This window comes from Ambystoma mexicanum, chromosome 1p (assembly GCF_040938575.1).
Source record: "Ambystoma mexicanum isolate Mex_15411 chromosome 1p, UKY_AmexF1_1, whole genome shotgun sequence".
Lineage (NCBI taxonomy): Eukaryota > Metazoa > Chordata > Amphibia > Caudata > Ambystomatidae > Ambystoma > Ambystoma mexicanum.
Genome location: NC_090921.1, coordinates 932,185,568 through 932,207,058, shown reverse-complemented (window position 1 = coordinate 932,207,058; position 21,491 = coordinate 932,185,568). Strand labels below are relative to the sequence as shown.

The window sequence follows — 21,491 nt, the reverse complement described above, 5'->3', positions numbered from 1 at the left end:
CGGACATGCAACGTGTTCGCTGATTGGACGGCGAGGGGCATGGAGTGCGTCAGATTTTCTGTGGCGCCCGCCATCTTGTATTCGCAGTCGACCGCGTACAGCGCAGTGAAACGTGGTTACGTTTAAGCATTACTCTGCAATTTAAGGATAATTTTAACATCTTTTCTAAGCCTGCTGTGTTTGAGATTTATTTTTCTAAATTATTTAGTTGTGTGGCTTGGTCACACATGGGTAGTGTCATACCATGCACATCTAGTTTGTCTGTGGCGCTAATTTCCATTATTGGTTGCATTTCTTTACTTAGCATGATTTCATTGAATTTGAAACAGCTTGCAAGAGTTGGCATTAAGACCATACAATTGACATTTTTGTGGGCTAATTGTTCCATAACATCTGTAGCACATGCATTATCGCCATAAAGTGCATTAATGTGCCGGGTTTTCAATGTTGCTTCTGCTTCTTTAGAAAGTATACCAACTCTCAAACTTTTTAAAATGTTGGCATAAGTTAGATCTGCAGATTGGCGCATGTAACACCACCTATGTTGTAGGCAGCTAAACCTGTGGGGGCAGTGACAACAGCTGACAGTTTGTTGTTTGTCACTTGTTGAAGGAACTTACTAATGATTTTGATTAGGAATGTTTTGCCAGAACCAGCTTCACCACTGACGTACAGTAGTATAGGTTTATAATTATGGCAGGAACATTCTTTATTTTCATGTTTTACACCATGTGCAATTTGTTTTGTTACTTCTTGAAAAATGCTACTTTGCTCATTGTTTAGTTTTGATTGTAGCATAGTTAAGTCTTCCTTATCTTCATACTGACACATGGTGTTTTCTACTTCTATCATAGCTAATTCTGCCTCATTTGTTATTAGTGGTTCTCCCAGTGGTTCTTGGCTTCCTGTTACAGAAGGTTGACTACTGTCAGGAGTATCCTTATCTAGTTGGGCTTGGAGTTCTTCTTCATGTTGCTGTTCATTGTGCAACATTGTTTTGTACTGTGTAAAGTTTACATCAGTTATAGTGCTTTCATTTGCTTTGAAAGCATCCTCATATGAGTCATAGTTATCTAGTAATTGTTCTTCTTTTCTCCATGGTTTGAAGAGTTGTAGCAGGGACATGTAATATACTTCTTTATGTTGAGGAGTCTTCAATGACAATTTGATATGATTAATTAAATTTGGTTTAGTGAGTTTAACTAAGCTGCCTTCACAGTCTGTCACTCTGTATTTACCTTTTTTTCATCGGGTTTCATATTATTTTTGTATGTGTAGTTTTGGGCTATTTGGCATAGACACATGTTTTCCAAAGTATTACTTCTGTTTGGGTAGTATGTGTCCAATAAATTGTTTTTTAAAATGTCTTGGCTGTTGGGATCATGTTTGGCTATTGTTTCTATATCTTCCTATGATTTTAGAACTATTTTTCTAGATTTAGCTGGACCAAGACTTAGCCATACTATATTTTCAGATTTACCATACAATGAAGTACCAGTTAAACGATCAGCTGCTTCATAAGATCCACATTCTCTATGGGTGAGCATTTTTATGCCCAAGCTGTATAATTTCTGAGATACTGTTTTATCTGATGACAGGTCATTCCAGAGGTCTTGGAGCTCTGTCTTTTCTGCTTTAGTTAAGTATGCTGTGACACATCGTGCAACTGCAGTAAAATTGTCTGCAATGTACTGCACATCTATGTTTGCATTCCATAAGTGGGCAATGATTGCATTATAATCATTGATATATTTTTCTTCTTCTTTTTATGTAATATGTATATTTAGGTGACTTTCCTTTAACAGTATGTCTAACTGAAGACATGAGGTTGTTTACTTGACCTGTATTTGTAACTGGTCTAGGGAAACCAAATCGGCATTTGGTGTAGTATTTGCCTTTGTTTTTGTATTTGCGACAATATTTTCCACATTTGTGTCTTTGAAATTGTAAAATTTGTGCACGAAGATCACTATTTGTGGCTTCTGATGGAATTTCACAAGTGACATATTTTTCAATAAACTGTAAAACAGTGGCATCACTGTCTTGACCAAATTTAGGAGCATCTTTAATCCATAAAAGCATGTGGATATGTGGTGCTCCTCTGGCTTGGTATTCTTTTCTCCAAAAGAAGTGTTGCACTTCTCCAAGGGGAGGAACAGTTTTATTACAAATAAAATGTAGCATAGCAATGAAGCGATGGTGAAAATATCTTGAAACATTAACAGGATCCAAAGAACAAAGTTCTCCAGGTGTTAGAATATCTATGTTTGTTTTGTTTTTATTTGATATGCGTAGGAAATCATGTACATCTTCCCATGCATATTCTGCACAACTTAATGTAACAAACCAAGTGGGTGGGCCAAGGTTTCTGATCATACAACGTACATCTCCATGACGTCGAAACCAGTACTCTTTAGTACCACGCATATTTGCTAATAGATCTGTAATATTTGATTGTAAAACCTCATCCTTTTGTTGCACTTTCTCTAATAATTGTGTAGCTGTCATATTTTGAAAGTGTGATCCTGATTTTAATATGTGTGCAACTCCGTAACATAAAGTTGCTAGTTCACTTTCAAAGAGTAGGTGGAATATGTATTCCACATTTTGTCTAAATCTGGGATCTTCAGAATACATCCGTAATGAGCGGTATTCTGAAGCTGATATTTGAATAGGTCTATCATCATACCTTCCTCCTTTGCCAGTAGGAAAGAGTAGAGGAAAAGCACGTGCTTCTATACTTTTTTCCCATATACTGATTGGCGATCCTTTTGTTTGACGCATTTGGTAAGTTTCTAGTACATCTTGTACGGTGTCATTACAGTGCAAAGGATGAATTGTATAATGGTCTAAAGTATTTGATATTGTAGCAGGATCTAGTAGCTCAAATTGACCAGCTTCTTGTGTTTCTTGAATTATTTCAGTTGTATCTTTCAAGTTTTCTTCAATATTAATTTCTTTGTAATATTCATTATTCTCTTTAAGATATTGGAAGGCTTGTCTAACTTTATATAAATCTACCAGCTGTTGCCATATTTTTTTGTCTTTTGTAGGTACTCCATTTACTAATATAATTAAAGATTGCTGCATTGGACGTTGCACTCCTAGAGTATGCACATTTTCTTTTAGATTTAATGGTAAATAAACTACTTTTCCACAAATGCCTTTTACCAATTCAGAGGGAGGTAATTTTGCTGTTTTTGGTTGAAGGCGTATTATTGCTTGAAATGGGTGTACTGTTTGAATTATGATGCTCTCATATAAATTAAGTTGTTGTAGAGGTTTTGGTACTGGGTATAATTCCAAATTATTTGTGATAGAACGTGAAGGAGTTTGGTTGTTGTCAAGTTTTGTAGTGCAATAACTGCAAAGTATTAAGGGCTCAGTTATTTCATATTTGTTTTCTGCTAGAAGGTAGAGAGCTAATTCAAACCATTTAGAATCTTCATTGTCTTCTATTTTGTATGATAGGTCCACAGTTATTGTGTTACTTTTATAAAAAATTCTACGGCAACATACACATATATGGTTTGGTACTTCAGCTGATGTACTTTTAAATTTTAGTATTTCTTTTTTGTATGTGTTTAGCAAAAGGTTGCCATGTGTAGAATTGTTGCTTAATTGGTTTAAAGCTATTTCATTCTGTAAATGGCTTTCACTTCCAAAATATTTTTTCTGGATATAGTGAATTTCTTCAAGTAGGTCTTTTGCTGTACCATGTAGAAGGATGTTATTTAACTTTGCTAGTGCTAAAGCAGGACTTTTAGCATAGTACAGTTTATAGACTAGATTTCTTATAGTTGAATGATGTGTTGATATCCTTTTGATATCATGGAAAGTGGTTTTACAAGTAGGTCCTGTAATGCAGGCCAATGAATGTCCTTGTAGTCCTGTGTACTTGCGCACTGGACAGGTATCTATATTTTGCAGTAATTTAATTTTGATTTTGTCTTTGCTTTTTACATATTTATTGAGGAATTGGTGTAAAGATTTGAAACATTGTTTGGGAATGTTACACATTGACGTGCATGGCCATTTGTACACTAGACGTTCTGATTCAGTTGAATGGAGGGGTAATTCTAAGTTTTCAGGGCATATTTTTGTAAGGAGTACTTCTTGTTCCATTATGGTATTATTCACTTTTTCATAACCTTGACCACTGTTATTTATGGCAATTGTATTTGTTTGCTTTAGTTTGTATGCTTCTTCATTAAAATATGGTTCTGTGCTCGTAGTGTGATTCCATTCACCTCCGCAGATACTGAAGAAGTTCTTTCTGCTGACATTTCGCTTATTGAGAAGTCTTTTTTGTAATTTAGTTATTAGTTTTGTTAGTGGTTTCATTTTGTTTAACAGTAAAATAAATACATTTCTTTTGAGAAGAATTGCACTGTCCATCAATGCTTCTAAGATTAATTTCCTACGATAGGTTTTAAGCTTTGAACCTGATTTCTCTCCTGTTTTTATAAGATTTTGAAGGACTTTGTGACGGTATGTTTTGGCTAAAATACTTTTCTTGGTATGCTTACTTTGCACTATATTAAAATTTGAAGAAGTAGTTTTATCTGTACTGATAGCTGATTTTCTGTTAATTGTTTTTTGGTTTGATTTACATTTTGATAGAGGAAGCGAAGTTGTTGTACTTGAAACTTCTTGTGTTTCACTAAATGATTGTATTAGCTGTTTTGTTTTAACTTTTTTTACAAATTCTGCTAGAGATGGATGCTTATGTTGGACACCTTTATTTTCATTTGCTCTAATTTTGCGTTGCTTTCTACGGAGTTGTCTTTTGGTAGGCATTCTTTAGGGTCTGTTGAACAAAATAAAGAAGATATGGGTTGGGGTGTTCTGGAATGTATGTGTGCTGTGTGCATGAGTGTTTGAGTAAGATGATAAAGATGTATGTAATGGTGTGTGATTGTGCATTGGGAACTAAAACTAGTAGGGATAGGTATTCTTGAATTTATGTGTTACTAAACTGGGGTTCAGATGAAAAAAAAAAAAGTAAGCTAGTGGTGTGGAAAAGTACAAATAGTAAATCTAATGTATACAATTAAAACAGTTGTTTGTTCTATAATATGAAAATTGTAGTGGTTCAGTTGGCTAATTTGTGTGTCCAAAAATAGAAATTTGTGGGCCATTCTGGTTGTAAATCGCTGTTTAAGACATGGAAATTTTTGGACAAAATGGTACAAAATCTCTATTTTAAGAAACCAAAATAGCTCGTATTAATGTTATAGTATATTTGATTAATAATATAAATATTATGGTGATATTTTCCTTACTTTTTTTTAAAATTAACAGGTAACTTCTTAGTTTGTCTTTCTTCTTCGAATTCGGCTGCTTCTTTTCAGGAAACTGGTCTTCACTGCAACTGTAAAAGCTTCAAATTAGTAACTTTGTTTGTATATAGCACTGTTTTTAATTTAGATATTGATTTTTTTAATTGAAATCCTCAGTGCCTTCTGTAAAACCATTAAACTAATTTATTTACATAAGATACATTGCATCAGTTCAGTACATATGATATGTTCTTAATGAACAAATTGTATTGAATGACTAACTGTAGCAAAAATAAAATATCTTTACTATGTCTTGTGAAATTTATAATATATTAGTGAATACCACTATTTCTGTAAGTAAACTGTTCTAGGTAATAGCGCCTCAATGTCATGTCTAATTTAAAGTAATTAAGTAAATAAATAAATAAAAACAAAAAATATGAAATTGTATAAGTATTTTTTATAAAGGTTTAAACATAGATTGTGTTTGCATGCAATTTTGTTTGAATATATGTAGTCTATATATTTCATTTAAAAAATGTTAGTTTAACATGATTTGAGTGTGTGTGTATAAAGAAAGTAAAAAGTATAAAGATGTATAAGTGATAGTTGATTTTAGGAAATTGAAAAAAGTACAGTAAATTCATTTTACAGATTTTACAAGGTAAAAGTCTGTTTGAAAATGTGTTCATCTACCATAGTTCTCAACTCACACGCTTTTGGCGGGTGTCACACGCCTTGTAAAGGGCAGACTGACCCGCCAAGCCTCCTGCACGCCCATTCATTCCAATGGGCGTCTCACCCGCCAAAAACAAAATCGGTTGATTTCACCCGCCTGTAAAACAAAAATGGTTGAGAGCTATGTCATCTACTATACAGAAAATATGCATACCTGAAGTTTGTGGTCATGCATATGGATATGCATGGAGCTGCAAGTAGAAATCTTGAAGACTTGTACAGTATTTGTGGTAGATGCTGCTTGCCAATGATATGACACTTGTACTCAGAGAGATTCAGAGTACATTTGTAGTGCTGATCTATGATGATGCAGTTAGATGTAGAGGTCTTGAATGTGATTGGTGCATGGTCATGTGATTTTTGAGGTACATCCAATGAGGGAATGGCAGTGAGAGTGTAGTGGAAATGGTAGAAGGGCTGTTCATGTTACGATATGTCCGCGGACATGGCGGTAGTTCTCGGACATCAGGAGTTACATCCGGGGATTTTTGGGTACAGAAGTCATGCAAATGAGAATAAGCACTGAAAGGGATTGGTCAGGAAAGTTTGGTGGGTGTGTTGTGCCAGGAGAGATTTTCTCAGATACTCTTTTTGCTGAGAGAACAAAAGATAGCTATGGCTGTGTGTTTCAGAAAACATATTGTTTGGATTTTAGGGGATTCGTGGATACATTGGTTGAAGGTACATGCAGAAAGCTGTGGCGTAGCTGTAGATCTTGGATTCCCACATGTGGAAGTACACTGGCATGGAGTATGTGGAATGAAGTGGTTGGACTTGCTACCTCTCTGTGCTACTTTGGAGACAGAGCAACATCCATACATAATTGTAATTCATTGTGGAGGGAACAGTTTAGGACATGTGACTGGAATTTTTTTGCAATTTGCTATGAAAGAAGGACTGAGGAAGGTTATGGACATGTTTCCTAATTCTGAAGTGATATTTTCACGGATTGCGCAGAGACAAATGTGGCTTCGTTCTTCTTCATTTGGTCCACAAATGGCAAAAGCAAGGCGCAATGTTAATAAGGCTGTTTGTGGCTTTCTAAGAGATTTTGGCATGTCTTCTTTTCACAATGAAAATATTATGTTTTGTAGTACATACATTTTTCGCAGAGATGGAGTCCATCTTACTTATGCTGGCAATCAGATTTTTCTGAGAAATGTACAATATGCATTGCGACCTTTTTTGGAATTACAACAACGATGTAGATGTTAAGTATTTACAATTTTTGACTTACAAACACACCCAAAGGCTCTTTTCAGAGCCACCACTTCTTTCCAGAGAAAATTACAATGTTTGTGATGGAGTAGTAACCCAATTTTTTTAATGTTCGCGAACTGTCCGCAGACTTCTAAAAATTACAAAGAGCCCTGCTTCATTTATTTTCACTTCTATTTTTTAACTGGGAAAGGCGGCTCTGAAAAGAGCCTTATTTTTTTTTGATTTTTGTAATTTTGTATTTTTTTTGGTTTTTCAGACACGACACACTAGGAGAAGAGGGTAAAGGAGGGTAAAGGGGGGGACACCAACCACAGGGATAAGAAAGGGCGAGCTGAGAGAGGAAGATGTAGAGTGGGTTTTATTTGGGTAGTGAGCAGGTCTTCTCGTGCTCTGAGACGATAGTCTCAAAAGCACTCCGAAGTCGCTCCCCCCTGCAGAGTACTGTGTCACAGTACATACATACAACTGTGACCCTCAAAAGGTAAGGGTCATCAGCATTCTGTATGGCATGTGAGGCAGCTTGAGAAAGACGCTGTCCCACAGAGGTGGTCCTTGTGGTGACAGGATCAGAAACAGAGGATGAAGTAGAGGAAATCAACCTGCTACGTTCTTCGCAAGGTACAACCCTACGAATAGCCCCAGAGTGAAATGACCTCAGGTGTCGCTTCATAGTAGTGGTCCCAAAGCTGTAGTTACCGTGCTTCCCGCGACTGAGTATCATTTTGCACTCATTGCAGGTAACATGGTTCGCACGAGCCTTAGGACCATTCCCATGAATGGTAAATAACCGCCACACCCAAGACTCACGCCTAGTGCGGGTAGTAGGGATTTCCTCTACCTCATTCTCATCATCCTCTTCTTCCTCCTCCGCATCCTCAGTCCTGTTCCCCTCTTCAGGCCCTTGGGGAGGTGGTGGTGGTGTAGGGGGTGGTGGTGGTGCTGAAGCAGGTGCAGCACCAAGTGGCAGTTCAGCAGCCAAGGATGCCATGTCGATGATGGTGTAGTCAGTAGGTGGCAGCAAAAATCACTGTGTTCTGAAGAATAGCCAGAAACACAATGGGAATAAGCTCTTGGGCGTGGTCTTTTATAGGGGTGCTTGTGCGCGGTCCGCGGACATGCGCACTGTGCGTGGACAGATCAAACACAAAAAAAGGATCGGAAAGTTTCAAAAGGTATATAGAAACTCAAGATTGCTATGTGGGACTTGTGGCATGGTGAGATTTTATTGAAAAATATTATGGATTAACTGAAAATGTACTTTTAAATTGTTCGGGGACACGAACAGTGTCCGCATTTCAGGACACACGATGAGCGTTGGCGCGGTCATATGATCTGTTTGCGAACTAGTCTGCGAAGGAAGCGCCTGTCCGCAGGACACCAAGTGCACAGAGATTGGTTAGCGCATGCGCATTGATGTCCTACGGACACTGTTCGGGTTCTGAAGTAATTAAAAGTGCGTCACACGTGAAACGAACATTTCAGGACACCGCGTGTGTTCTTAGAACAGTTTAAACTTGGTAGCGAACAGTAAGGACAGATATAGTGTTCTTCAGGACACGTGTAATTTAGTTTATGTACGAACATTTCAGGACACCAATTGTGTTCTAAGAACACTTTCAATTGGGTAGCGAACACTACGAACAGTTGTACTGTTGTTCAGGACACATCATTTTTGTTTATTTACGAACATTTCAGGACACCAATTGTGTTCTTAGGACAGTTTTAAGTTGATAGCGAACATTACGGACAGATATAGTGTTCTTTAGAACACTTTAATTTTTGTTTCTTTACGAACATTTCAGGACACTACGAGTGTTCTTAGAACATTTTGAACTTGCATGAGAACATTACGGACAGATGTAGTGTCCTCAGGACAGTTACATTTTCGTTTCTTTACGAACATTTCCGAACAACCGCGGTGTCTGTGGACACCTAAATTGGTTTTATTACAAGGAACTGAAAGTAATTACAACACAATATAAGAAAAGTAACTTTATTTCATATATATATACAATTATGACTGGGAAGGTGGGGCAGAAACGGAAACAAAAACAGGTGAATTAGGGATTTCTAGATAACTGGGATCCGGTGAAGAAGGGAAGTAAATCTCATCGAAACGCTCTGGTCCACAGACAGGGTTTGGGGTTAACTGCGTGGGATAGGGTGAGGGGGGACAATTGCAGGTTGGACAATGGTGTGCTGTTGGGGGTTTCACATAATTTTCCACAAAGTTTTTCAAATCCATAAAATGTTGCATAAGGTCGTCCATTTTTTGATGAATCTGCTGTAGAGTGATATCCTCTGATTGTTGTTGTGAGATGCTTGGAATTTTTGTATGGTCTGTAATAAAAAAAAAATGTATATGTTAAATGTATACAAAATAATATTTATTAATTGGTTTATATAGTAAAGTGTGTACCATTAGGTGGACTATTTTCTAACATTTCCTCTCGTGGGAAATGCTCCTCTAGCCAGTCGAGAGTACTACACATTTCTGTGAGAAAACAAAAAAGTAATATGTTTTTTTTTTTCTAATATAGAAAGTTTATAAATATATGAGTAAAAAGAAGTGCACTTACTATGTCTGGTGAGATATGTAATCAGTAGTGTATACGTCTGGTCTTGCTGTTGGTTGTGGAGCGCCTGTGAGGTAATTATGGTGGAAGCCACTTTATCTTCTTTTGGTATATTCCTTTTTAAAACATATTGTATTTACATGAATGGTTAGTGTGTTACATATATGGGTAACATTTTTTAAGTATTATTACATATACTTTGTATGTGTGCTGCTTTGTGAATTTGTTAAATGTTCCTATGTTATGATATAACTATTACACATACCTCCCCAGGGTTTTTAGGTGGTGGTACTGTTCTCAGAACATGTCCGCGAACATTAAATAAGTTCGCGGACATCAAGTTCATAAGAAGAGATCTAGTCAGTTCCATATGACATGTATATAAAGTCAAAGTCATTATTGTTAAGTTGTGCTACTAAAAAACTATGAAATTCAGTGAAAAAAACGTTGTTAAAGGGACGTTATGGTTAAGTTGCGCTACTAAAAACCTATGAAATTCAGTGAAAAAAACTTTGTTAAAGGGACGTTATGGTTAAGTTGCGCTGCTAAAAACCTTTCAAATTCAGTGAAAAAACTTTGTTATTCGGACGTTATGGTTCCAAGTAAAACCGAAAAACCCTTGAAATTCGCCAGTTATGGTAAGCTAAGCAACCATAACTTGCGCCACCACCATGCACTGCTAAGCCTAACACCCAGGACAACAACGTTTTTTCACTGAATTTCATTGGTTTTTAGCAGCGCAACTTAACCATAACGTCCCTTTAACAAAGTTTTTTCACCGATATATATAAAGAGGAGAAAAAAACCAAACACTACAAACAACAAATGTTGGTGGCTTTCATCCTCTCCCCAATGATATCATACACCAGATCAGTTTCGAAGTTATGAATACAATTTTATTATAAAATGAATATATTAAAACAGATATTGCAAAAAATGTAACACCACCTACAAATCACTACACATCAACATATGATATACAATTCCACAGAAAAAACAAATACATTCACATTAATAATCCAACCCAGACACAGGCCTTAGTACAAATCTATAATGGTCCAAACTGTGTGGTTATATAAACAGCCCAGGCTGTTCATTTTTTATAGATTATTTTCCTCCTTCACTGTCTGCAAATTGCTATTTGGGATGCTTCATATTCAAGGCAAAACTGGCAGGGTGTTTTACCTTATATATATATACTTCAATTATAAAACCTTACCGTATACGCCATATCTATAAACTGTTACACAGTAGACATTTGTTATGGAGGGAAGGTCCAACTAAAATGTTATTTGAATTTGACAATTAAATCTAGAGATTTAGTTATCGGATCCACCAGCAAGGCAAGAAAGAACAATTTCAACATACATTTGCCCATGGAACACTGCTGCGCTAGGTTTGCGGTTTATGAATACCAAATAATTAACAATTATGCAATCGGCCGCAGTCAGTACCTCTGAGAGTGCCACAATTTCAGCATAATCAACTGCTTGGACAATGCATGTTTCAATGAGGTTTACACATCTAACTTACCAATGATTCAAGTTGAACTGCAACAAGATTGTTGTCTCTCTCTAATAAAGTGATGAGTTAAACAGAATGTTAAATTCATTATTGAGTCGTTGTCCGTGTGCCGAGCCTAAGGCAGGACAGTTAGGCTGAATCAGAACACGTTAACAGACTCCAGTCACTTCATTTTTTAAAGTACATCATGTGCTGCTGCCCGACTCATGGTGCAGTTTAAGGCTTACATCTTTCGTTACCCCACCCCAGACTATTAGCTGAAAAATTCATCATCATAGGGCTGATATCTTGATGAGCAAGATGTTTTCGTCCGCAAGTGTAAATAAATCCCACAGTTTAAAATAGTCAGTGCCGTCCTTTTAAGGGATGGATATGCCCATTGTGCATTAGTTTGGACTGGCAGCACACTGCACAGCCCTCCCTGGATGGATGGTTTGAACTTCAATCTACTGGAAAGATATTACAAATGTATCAGTTTAAGTTTTTCTTTTTACCAGAATTAAGTTACAATTTAGCACCTTTCTTAGCCTTGTCTCTGGGCTGTGTGGAAGAAGTGTTCGCTTCAGAGGGGAGCCGAGCCAAACATAAAACATAACTGTTACTAGAGACTGAGAGAGAGATTGGTGCCTTGTAGGCTGGGACAGAGCAGTATGCATTGCAAGGGAGGTTAGTTAAACAGAAGTCTGATGCTTCTACACAACACATTTTACTGCACATTTGGCAACAGGAAAAGAAAAACGCTATATAATTTAGAGGAAGGTCTAAATGTATAACATCTCAGCAATAGTCACCTAACTGGCTGAGTTGTCTTTGCAGCATTCTGCTATAATACCCCCTGCTACTCCCGCACCTGCAAAGCAGATTTGGCCTGCCCACAGCCCCTACAAAGGGCAGGTGGTCCATTAATGAGGCTTGTTTCCAATTTTAAAGTTAGTTGTTGCTAATTTTGCACGATGCATGCCAAAACTATACCAAGCCCGAACCCAGCAGGAGAGGAGAAAGAAAGAATCCTGCCACAACCAGCTATTTAGATGAGCACTGCAAAGAGAAAAAGTGCTGCTCACTCCAACGCCTTTCTGCCCCATGTACTCTGCGCCTCTGCATATATTATAGAGCCTTCCTCCTGTCCCCATGCCCCATTTTATAGGACTTGAGCCCTGTTAATTTTGGCCTGAAAAATGCTTAATTCCCTGCCTCAAGACCTCCCAGGTAAATAGTCTCTATTGCATCTGTTTGTAATTCCTCCCAACTACCTTGACCCAAGATATGAAGTCCTCCATATTAGGGCATACCCCTAGATCATTCAGTAACTGGTCCTTACAGGCTCTGCAGTTAAAGGGAGCCAAAGGTGTATCTGTCCCACAACTGGGAGTTACTGGGGTCTTATTAATTATTTGTACACACAGAGACACCAGTGCAGGTGGCATGTCAGAAAGGTGTGGCAGTACAGGAGAAGCACAAGATGGCCGGGGAGTAACACTAGGACTATTGGTAATGTCACTGTTGAACTATTTGTTGTTACCTAGCTGCTCAAAGAGGATGCTCTGTTCCTTTTGGAGCATCTGACGTCCTCTAACGCTTAATGCTAGCACTTCCAAGAAACATAAGTCTCTCCTTTGAAGGCCCATTGTAGGTGAGGATGAAAAATATGGCGAGTAACCCACGTCCTCCACCGCGTTCATCTGATTTACAGATGGCTGTGGAGGTGAGTCCAATTCCGCTTCTAAAGAGCGGACAGTGTCTATGTCTTTGCATGACACGGATTGCAGTCTAGTGACTGGCATAGCCACAATCTTAAGGGAATCTCGAAAAGGAAAACCCGGCGCACTCTACTAGGAGTCACCCCAAAAAAATCAGAAACACATGTGGGGCTCTAGAAAAGTCTTACTCATGTTGCAACGCCTAAGCCGCCCACGCAGTAAAACGCGATAAAACAGCTAAACGCGTGGGAAGGTGCTCTGCACACCTCTGAAATCACTACGTCTTCCAGGACTTTGAGCCGAGATGAATCGCAGGGCTCCAAGTGTCCCGCTGCTGACACTGCCGCAACTCAGAACAACCCCGCACTGCTTGCAGGAAAGCACGCCGAAACACTTGCAGCTCCGACACTAGGGACTAAAAGAAACCTACTCAGTAGGCGGAAAATCAAGCTGCACTACCTAACGCAGCCACTTCCGACTTGCGCAATCTGAATGACACAAAGCCTTGTAAGATCGCTATTTTATCCCTCTTTGCTTTCCCCTCCTTGTCTTGTTGCACCTAGTAGCACTGGTGTGCTGGCGCATTATAAATGTCACATCATAACATTTCATACCATATTAAACGTGCTCGCCCATTATAGAGGTTTATGACAATGCAGAATCTATGCCTTTGGGAATGTGACTGCGTGCAATGGTGTATACATTAACCTAACACTGGACAGGCATTTCCTGCTTGAAATGGAGTATGTTGCATGTATGAGTGAGTGGCTTGTAGGTGCTCCTGTATCCAGTCCACCAAGGGCAAGAGACTGGCACTCAGAGCAGACTGTTCGGAGGGATGTGTTCAGCCAGCAGCTATGGGACTTTAAGCTGTGAAACTGCTAACCTTATGGGACCTGGAAATCATACATCATATACAATAAAAAATATGCAGACTCTTGTTTGTGTTTGCAATAAAAAGGCAGTGGCTTTTTATTAAAATACGAATGACCTAAAACAGGAGTATTGTGTTTATTTCCCTGCAAACAGGTATGCAATATTATTATAGTTCTGTACTTTTGATCACTTGGCCCGGGACCTGGAAGTTGCCCTTCTTTGCTCACCAGGTAAACCCCAGCGTGGGCTCCCAAGTCTGTGCTTTTGGGAACTGTATATTGACTGGTGATCACTCCTGAGCCTCCTGGCAGCTTCCTTCCAGGCCCATGCCGCCATACCTGAGTTCAAACATGTTCAAAATCCCTGTGTGGAAAAATTCCATCCCTTTTACTGACAGGAAGGTTCTGTCTTTATAGAAATGATCCGGGTCAGAGGAAACTATGCTCCTGTGTCTGATAAAGTTCAACCCCCTGGTTATGCAACCTTTTTCTACTTTCCCGTTCAGTTTTCTTCTGGCTATGTTAATGTCTCTGTTTGATGATGCCCCTCTCCATATTTTCCTGGGCAGTGTAGAGGAGGAGCCAAATGCCTCTACCAGAAGTCCTGCCTCAATTCTGCCTATATGTTGGAAGGCGGAAATTGCGACATGCACAATGACGCAGTGATAAAGGTATCCATTGAGAAAGCCCTATCAAATGTACCCATGGAGAGTAGACGGTCTCTTAAGAGAGATCCCTGAAGATGTGTAAAGGGGAACAGAAGAGAAGATGGATGGCATCACATGAGGTGAAGAGCACGCACCAAGAAGAATGGTCAAAGAAGCAAGCGTATAGACCTTAGGGAATCTGATGACGAATTAACGAATGGAGTAACCTTTCATGTGTGGAATGAAGATTGCTCGTGCGAAGAGCACTGAAGAACATATAAGCCGTTTTATAACTGTACGGATGCTGCAATGCAAGTAGACTAAGTAATCATGAAGGCTGCCTGGCTGCAGCAGGGGCGTGAGACAGCACACGTCGGTTGAACACTCTCTGAGTGGAGCGCTCGCGCCCCACCAGCCCTGAGAGAGTCAACATGGGGGCAAACCGGGCACCCTCCTTAACAGCCTCCTCCCAACCCGGCTCTGCCACAGTGCCCATAACGGTAACACCATAGTAATCTAGAGCGGGCCATGTACTTTGTGATGGCGCTCCCTTTCTGCTCTTCATTGCAGCTATCCTTGCATGTGATTCTTTCCTTAAGGAAGGCTTTGCTTCAGATCTGAGCATAATGGGTTCGGAGCTGCAACAATGTTTCCACTCGCCTCTTGTTTCTCTGCGCGAGTTTATTGGCCAGTTTTACCTGCCACAGGGGCCATTAAGCCCGCAATATATAGAAGACGTTTCACAACACCAAAGGGGACTGAAATACAGACCATAGGGGTACATTATCCAGAAACACAATATATACATTCTGACGTGGGAGCATCTCTCACGGCCTTCCACTTGTCTATTTCCTGTGCAATTATGTCTCCGGCAGCACATGAGGATATGCTGTCACTGTGTGTAAGCATGGGGCGATTTATATCAACGTGCACGCTGTACATGAAGAGAAATTCCATTCAGGCCCCTAATGACTCATTGCTAACACAAGGCAAAGAACAGTGGGAGTTTAAAATGCGTTTTCCAGCTATGCATTCATTAGAGCTTACACTTGTGAATGTCTGCATCGGAACAAAGAAGATTGTGAGGCAAAACCTGGCGAATTACATACATCCGAAATGGCATCCAATGGATTCCTCCTCATTATCCTTAAAATGCAAAATGGGGAAAGGATGAAACCCGAAGATGACCTCGCAAGGCTTGGAAGTTTTGTTTTTCTCCTCTGTACCCGTTCTGAATTGCATTACTTCAGCCGAGAGCAGCTGCTTTGCATCAAAAAGAAAATTAGTTTTTCAATGTGTGAACTTTGAATTTCATTATTTTCCAAACAATGTGCAAGCATTTTGAAAGTGACATTTGGAAGCTATGGCAACAGATCCGCCAGCTCAGAAGCCAATGAGAACCCCTGACAAGTGTTTTTTCCTGTTGTTGCAAGAGGCACAGTGGAATCACAGTCAGGCTACACAGCCAATGGCAGAAAAGTCCATCTCTCTCAGTTTGTTAGGTCGCACTCGCCATCTCTCTGTGACATTGAAGAAGCACAAAGAAGGCCATCTTAACACGTGTTCGATGTGAAATCCCCTGCTTTTAGCTGGCATCAAAATATAGTTCTTGTTATGTCTCATCGTGTGGGCTCGAGATGAAGCATATATAATCAAAATGTCTTTTAGCATGCACGTTTCCAATCTGGGATTTGTGATATGTGTGTTTCTTTTCTCCTTCGAGGTCCGATTCATGCAATTTTGTGCACGGTCAAAGTGACTTTGAACTGCTAATACAAATCATGATTCAAGAAACTGTGCAAAGTGCATTTTTTCAGAGCAAAGTCTGTGCAAAATCACTTTGGATCCATGCAAACAATTCCATGAATCAGGCCCTTTGGGCCCTTTACATGGTATTTTTTGCACAGTGCAAAGTGACTTTTCACTGGTGCAAAACAACAATTATTGGCAGTGCAAAGTAACTTTGCACCTGTGAAAAGTCACTTTGCACCGTGCAAAAAAAATCCATGAATCAAATACCCTTAGAGGCCGATTCATGGATTTATTTGTGTGGAAAATAGGGTACTTGTGTGCCATTCTGCACGTAAATCTCTGTTCGCCAATTCAGGGAATGGATAGCACAGCACTTTTCTTGGACTTGCATGGATTTCGACAGGCTCGGCACGTCTCTGCGAGCCATCGATGGCCGTGTGTGAGATTCCATGAAGATGGTGTGCGTGGCTTACGCAGAGGGTTGGGAAGGGGGTCGGAAGAAATTGTTAAAAAATGGGCATTCTGAGGGACATCCTGCAGGCTGTCCCTCGCATACCAACAATTGCGCGGCATGAGTCATATTCATGGATTCTATTGCATAACCTCTCGGCCGTGAAATGGCCAAGCAAGTCCTTCATTCTATCCGCCACCGAAAGGCAGGTGAAAGTACACTTGCGCATAGTATTTGCATCACAGATGCGGGGTTGCATGTCGGATTTCGGGGGGTGTGTACTCTACCGAGGTTCCGATGTAACTTAGGAGTACGCATACTCAGTTTAGCAGGGTGCAGGAACGGTTTACAGGGGCTCGTACGCAGATTTTCCGATTAATTACCGAGTTACGATTTTGTATATGCATGTTGTCGGGGTGCCGCATACAGTTACTGGGGACCCTTCGCAGGGTCCCCGAGATGCAGGCCTGCGCAATTGGGACCCCAAGCACTGTTTGAAGGGTGCATGAATTTGCACCCATGGGAGCACGCAATGGTAGCTATTCTGGCTGTTTTTGCTTTGTGTGTGGGCGTGTCAGGGGCATTCCGGCCCTGACTTGTGAATACGGTTACTTTGCGTGAACGATTCCATGAATACACGGGGCGCACATTGTTTATTCTGTGGATAGGCTTGCAAAGTGTCCTTCTGGGCATGCAGCCCTGGTGGGATTTCTCCACACATTTCCATGAATCAGGCCATCAGAGTATAAGGCGTCTGAGAGATTATTCAATACATTCGTGAATACTGGATCCCATCGGCTCCACTTTTTTACGTCCACCTAATCTTCGCCACTCCTTTCCCCACTCCAAAATGCAGCTCTCTGATATTTGCATCAGAGCAAGAGACAGCACGTTTGGCAGTTATTTATGGTTTAACATTGAAGTTGTTGATCACTTTTATGGAGTGTTTTCATGGTTTGTATTTGCGACAGTGACTGCTTTATATCCTTCGCATTCTGCGCTGAATTAAGTTTCAGTAAAAATGATGAAAACGAAAAAAGAAGAACACATGACAGAAATCCTGCAAAAAGAAAGCTACGTGAACAATATAATCGGATGCGCTTTTTAGATCTCATGCCAGGCCACCAAAGCCGGTCAGCCGGGTTGGAACTGTTGCATCAGAGCATTTGACTCGTTCAAAATGGCGGGAATGCCATAGTGCCATTACCTCCATGTCCTCTCTTCCTCGTCCCAGCTTGCCTTCACCAGCCATTCTCCCCCAAACAAAGTCACTAGAGGAATTGAGCTGGGCTTTGCCAGAATAGAGGTGGGGGTGGGGAAGGAACTAACGCATTGGGAAGGTCACTCCAACTAGACCAACCAACTAGACCAACAAGAGACATAAAAAGAATAGCAAAGAGATGGGAGCATCTCCTTATTGGGGCATTCCATGCGACCAGGAGATGATTTCTTGCTAAGGAATGGGAGGGAGGCCCATGGCCTATTGGGAGCCTGCCACTAGATGCTGAAGTGATTGAAACATATCAATACATACACATGGAAGTAAGGTGTGGGGATCAAAGCATTTGTTCCGTAGAACAGATCATCAGTATTAATTTGAACAAAAGCTCTTTTACAACTTTGAAGGGAGTGTGGAGGCAGTGAATTTCAGGAGGGAGTACTGTCACCCAAGGATGTTACATTTCTGAAGAAGCTGTTCAGAAGAAGGGGTTGATGCACCATTTATATTTTGTTTTGCCCGAATTAATACTGTGATTTGCCCATAGAAATAAAGGGTATTGCCACCTTTATATTGTGTTTTATCATGTTCTGCCCAGGGACGTATTTCACCAAAATGCAAGGGGTAGCGGGAGTGACATCACACGACCCTTGACCCCCTGATGACATCACAGGAAGTGATGTCATTTGACCCCACCCCAAAGTGATAGCGGGTAGCGATGGAACACAACCTTTCACCCATTGACAAAATAGGAAGTGGCATCACATAGCATTGTAGACAAAGAAAAATATGGTTACAATCTCACTATAATGTGATGTACATTTCATACAAGAATGGATCGCCATGTGTATCGTTAAGATCAGTGTGTATAGGCCCATATTACCAAATTACTGTGAATGCAAGCAGACGTTCATGACCAAATGATAATGATGTGTTATTATATAGCACTTACGCCTAAACGCTTTATATAGAAAAAATATACACCCAGTATCACCCAACCTGTGTTGGTACTCATTTATCGACCTCAGAAGGATAAAAGGCTGAGTTGAGGCGTTTAAGAACAGACTGACTCATCCCCTGAAGTGTGCCTGAAATAAACCTTTAATGAGTCTAGCAATTATTGTATAGAATTCCAGAAAGACACATTATTTGGTATTCCTATTCTTTCTTATTTAGGGTCAGTGGGTCTCAGCCCAAGAGCTTGCATTCCCAATAAATAAATAAATAAATACATGTTTTCTTCTTTTTTTTTTAGAGGTCGCAAGGGAGACCACAGAGGTTGCAAGGGAGACCTCAGAGGTCAGAGTTGCGACCTCTGGCGACCCCTAAATGACATCCCTGAACTTCTGCCTTCATTGATTGTTTTGCCTGCATCGTCATAGAGTTATTGTGTTGCTTCATCAGAGGGGTGGAGCAAAGGGTAATTTAACAATTTGTAGCTTCTGCAGAAGAAGGTATTTCTTGGGTAGAGGAAGGACAGGATTACAGTTTTTTCGCCTTTGTGTGTGGGGGTGGAGTGGAACAATTGCTTTCGCCGTCTACTCGCAATTTTTAGTTTGCCCTACAGCACGAGGACTCACAGCAGGAAGAAAAAAAAAACAGGATAAACTGCTGTTCCTCCAGCCCATTTAGGTTGGGCCTGTTCTCCAGGTAGGCCAGAGAAAAGTGAAACAGCTGGGAAAGAGCATTGTGCTAGAGCATGGAGCGAGTGGGGGGGGGGAGTGAAAGCACAGAATAGCAGGCAGGTTTATTTGTGAATAGAGGTATCTCCAGCTCAGAGGACTTCAGAATTGCTAGTGAGGAAGAAGTGAGGGACTGGAAAAGTAATCAAACATCAGGGAGGATCAGGCTTAGAAACAGGAGCAACCCCCCCCCCTCCCCGCACCTACAGGTGGAGCACTGTTCAGATGTCTCTCTTTTCTGCAGCACTTTTCCAGCCTGCTGGTCAGGCTGCCACAGATATTTCTTGTGGCTAAGGCTGCCAGAAGTTGTGGAGACAGGAAGCCACTGTTCCGTGCTCCACTTTGCCTGCTTGCTGGCCACACCTCAAGCAATGACTTCTTACATGCCAGCAGTGGCCCTTGTAACAAATGGTGCCAGCGGTTGTAGATACCAGTGATCAGTATGCCACTCTTTCCTGCAGCACTGTGCTTGACACAGCCCCTATAATGTTTTCCTGCAGGACAGCCTTCTGGTCAAGCCAGTGTGGCTTAGGGTGCAAGCAACACACCAACTTGCCAGGATGTTGCTCATTCCTGAGGCACTTTACACACCCACAAGCTATCCCCCCAGAACCATTTTCGCAAACCAGTGGCCCTCATGGCAATGCCAGCACAGCAGCAGTTTGCAGTTGTGGCAGAGTTGGGCAGCTGAGAGGCACTGAAGGCAACATCTCTCCATAGAGGACAGCAGCAATCGGGAACAAGGGAAAGTGGTGGCCTCCTACTGGCTACCCCAGACAACTTCAGGCTGTCCAGAAAGTGGCCTGCAGCGGGAATTAGTAGTTTGCCTCTGGTGTCTATTCCATATTGCGTGCTGGCTTGAGCAGACTTTAAAGCAGTGGAAGAGTTATTACAATATTTACTTTTTTTTTTAGCAATGTCGTGAAATGTATTTTCCGTCGCCGTTTCAGTGCTCTTGTTTTTTAACAGCTTTTTTTCATATTGCCTGATAAGTCGTCAAATTGTTGCTGTAATCCTACATTACTGAAGGCCTGAGTTAAGTTTTGTTATTTGGTATTTGTATAGCGCCTACTGCCATTGTAATACCTTGAAGTGCTGCGAGGATGAATCCCCTTTGGGATTGAGAAGTGATGAAAGGAGTTGTAAAATGCACGTCTGCATTTATAGCCATAAAGAGGTAGGTAGATAGGGAGTGGCTGGGTCCCTAACAGCAGCCAGTCATTTCCGTGTGAGCGGACGGTGCTATGGCCAATGTCAAAGAGTCAGAGGGTTCATAAGATTTAGGCTATGTGAATGGTTGGACTGAATTTTCCTTGACACTCAGCTGTATTCTAGTGGAGGTGCCACACAGGCCGATGGTGATGTATGTTTAGGGTGGGTGTAGTAAACTGTGTGTATCACATATATTTTTGGTTGTGCATGCGAACCACTGGTGGGGCACAGCTGTATTCCTTGGGACGCAGTGTATGAGGGTCGGGATGAAGAAAGACTGAAGCATAGTTCGATTTAGTCATGCAGAGTGTTTCGTAAAGCCCTGGTTAAGAAGAGCCATGTCCCACCTAGCCTCTTCACGTGTGCCCGATTTCCCCGAGAGGGGGAGGGCAATAGTTTGCACATAAGTTCGATCCAGGTTAAGTCTGGGAGGGTGCTGATGGGAAGAGCCAGGTTTTGAGAGCCTTTCTGAAGGTGAGGCATTCCTCTATGCTGCTGATTCTTAATGGGAAGGAGTTCCAGGTGGTGGGTGCGTGGGCTGTGAAGGAGAAAACACCCGTGTGGGTTGAGTTTGTCATTGGAATGACGAGAAGAAGTGCAGAGATTGATCTG

General features: G+C 40.8%; 1 long non-coding RNA gene across 2 annotated transcripts in view; it reads right to left on the bottom strand.

Moving 5' to 3' along the window:
- Positions 1-21,491, bottom strand: part of LOC138582076 (uncharacterized) — a 505,518-nt gene that overhangs the window by 445,903 nt on the left and 38,124 nt on the right. The gene's annotated exons all lie outside the window — the stretch shown is intronic.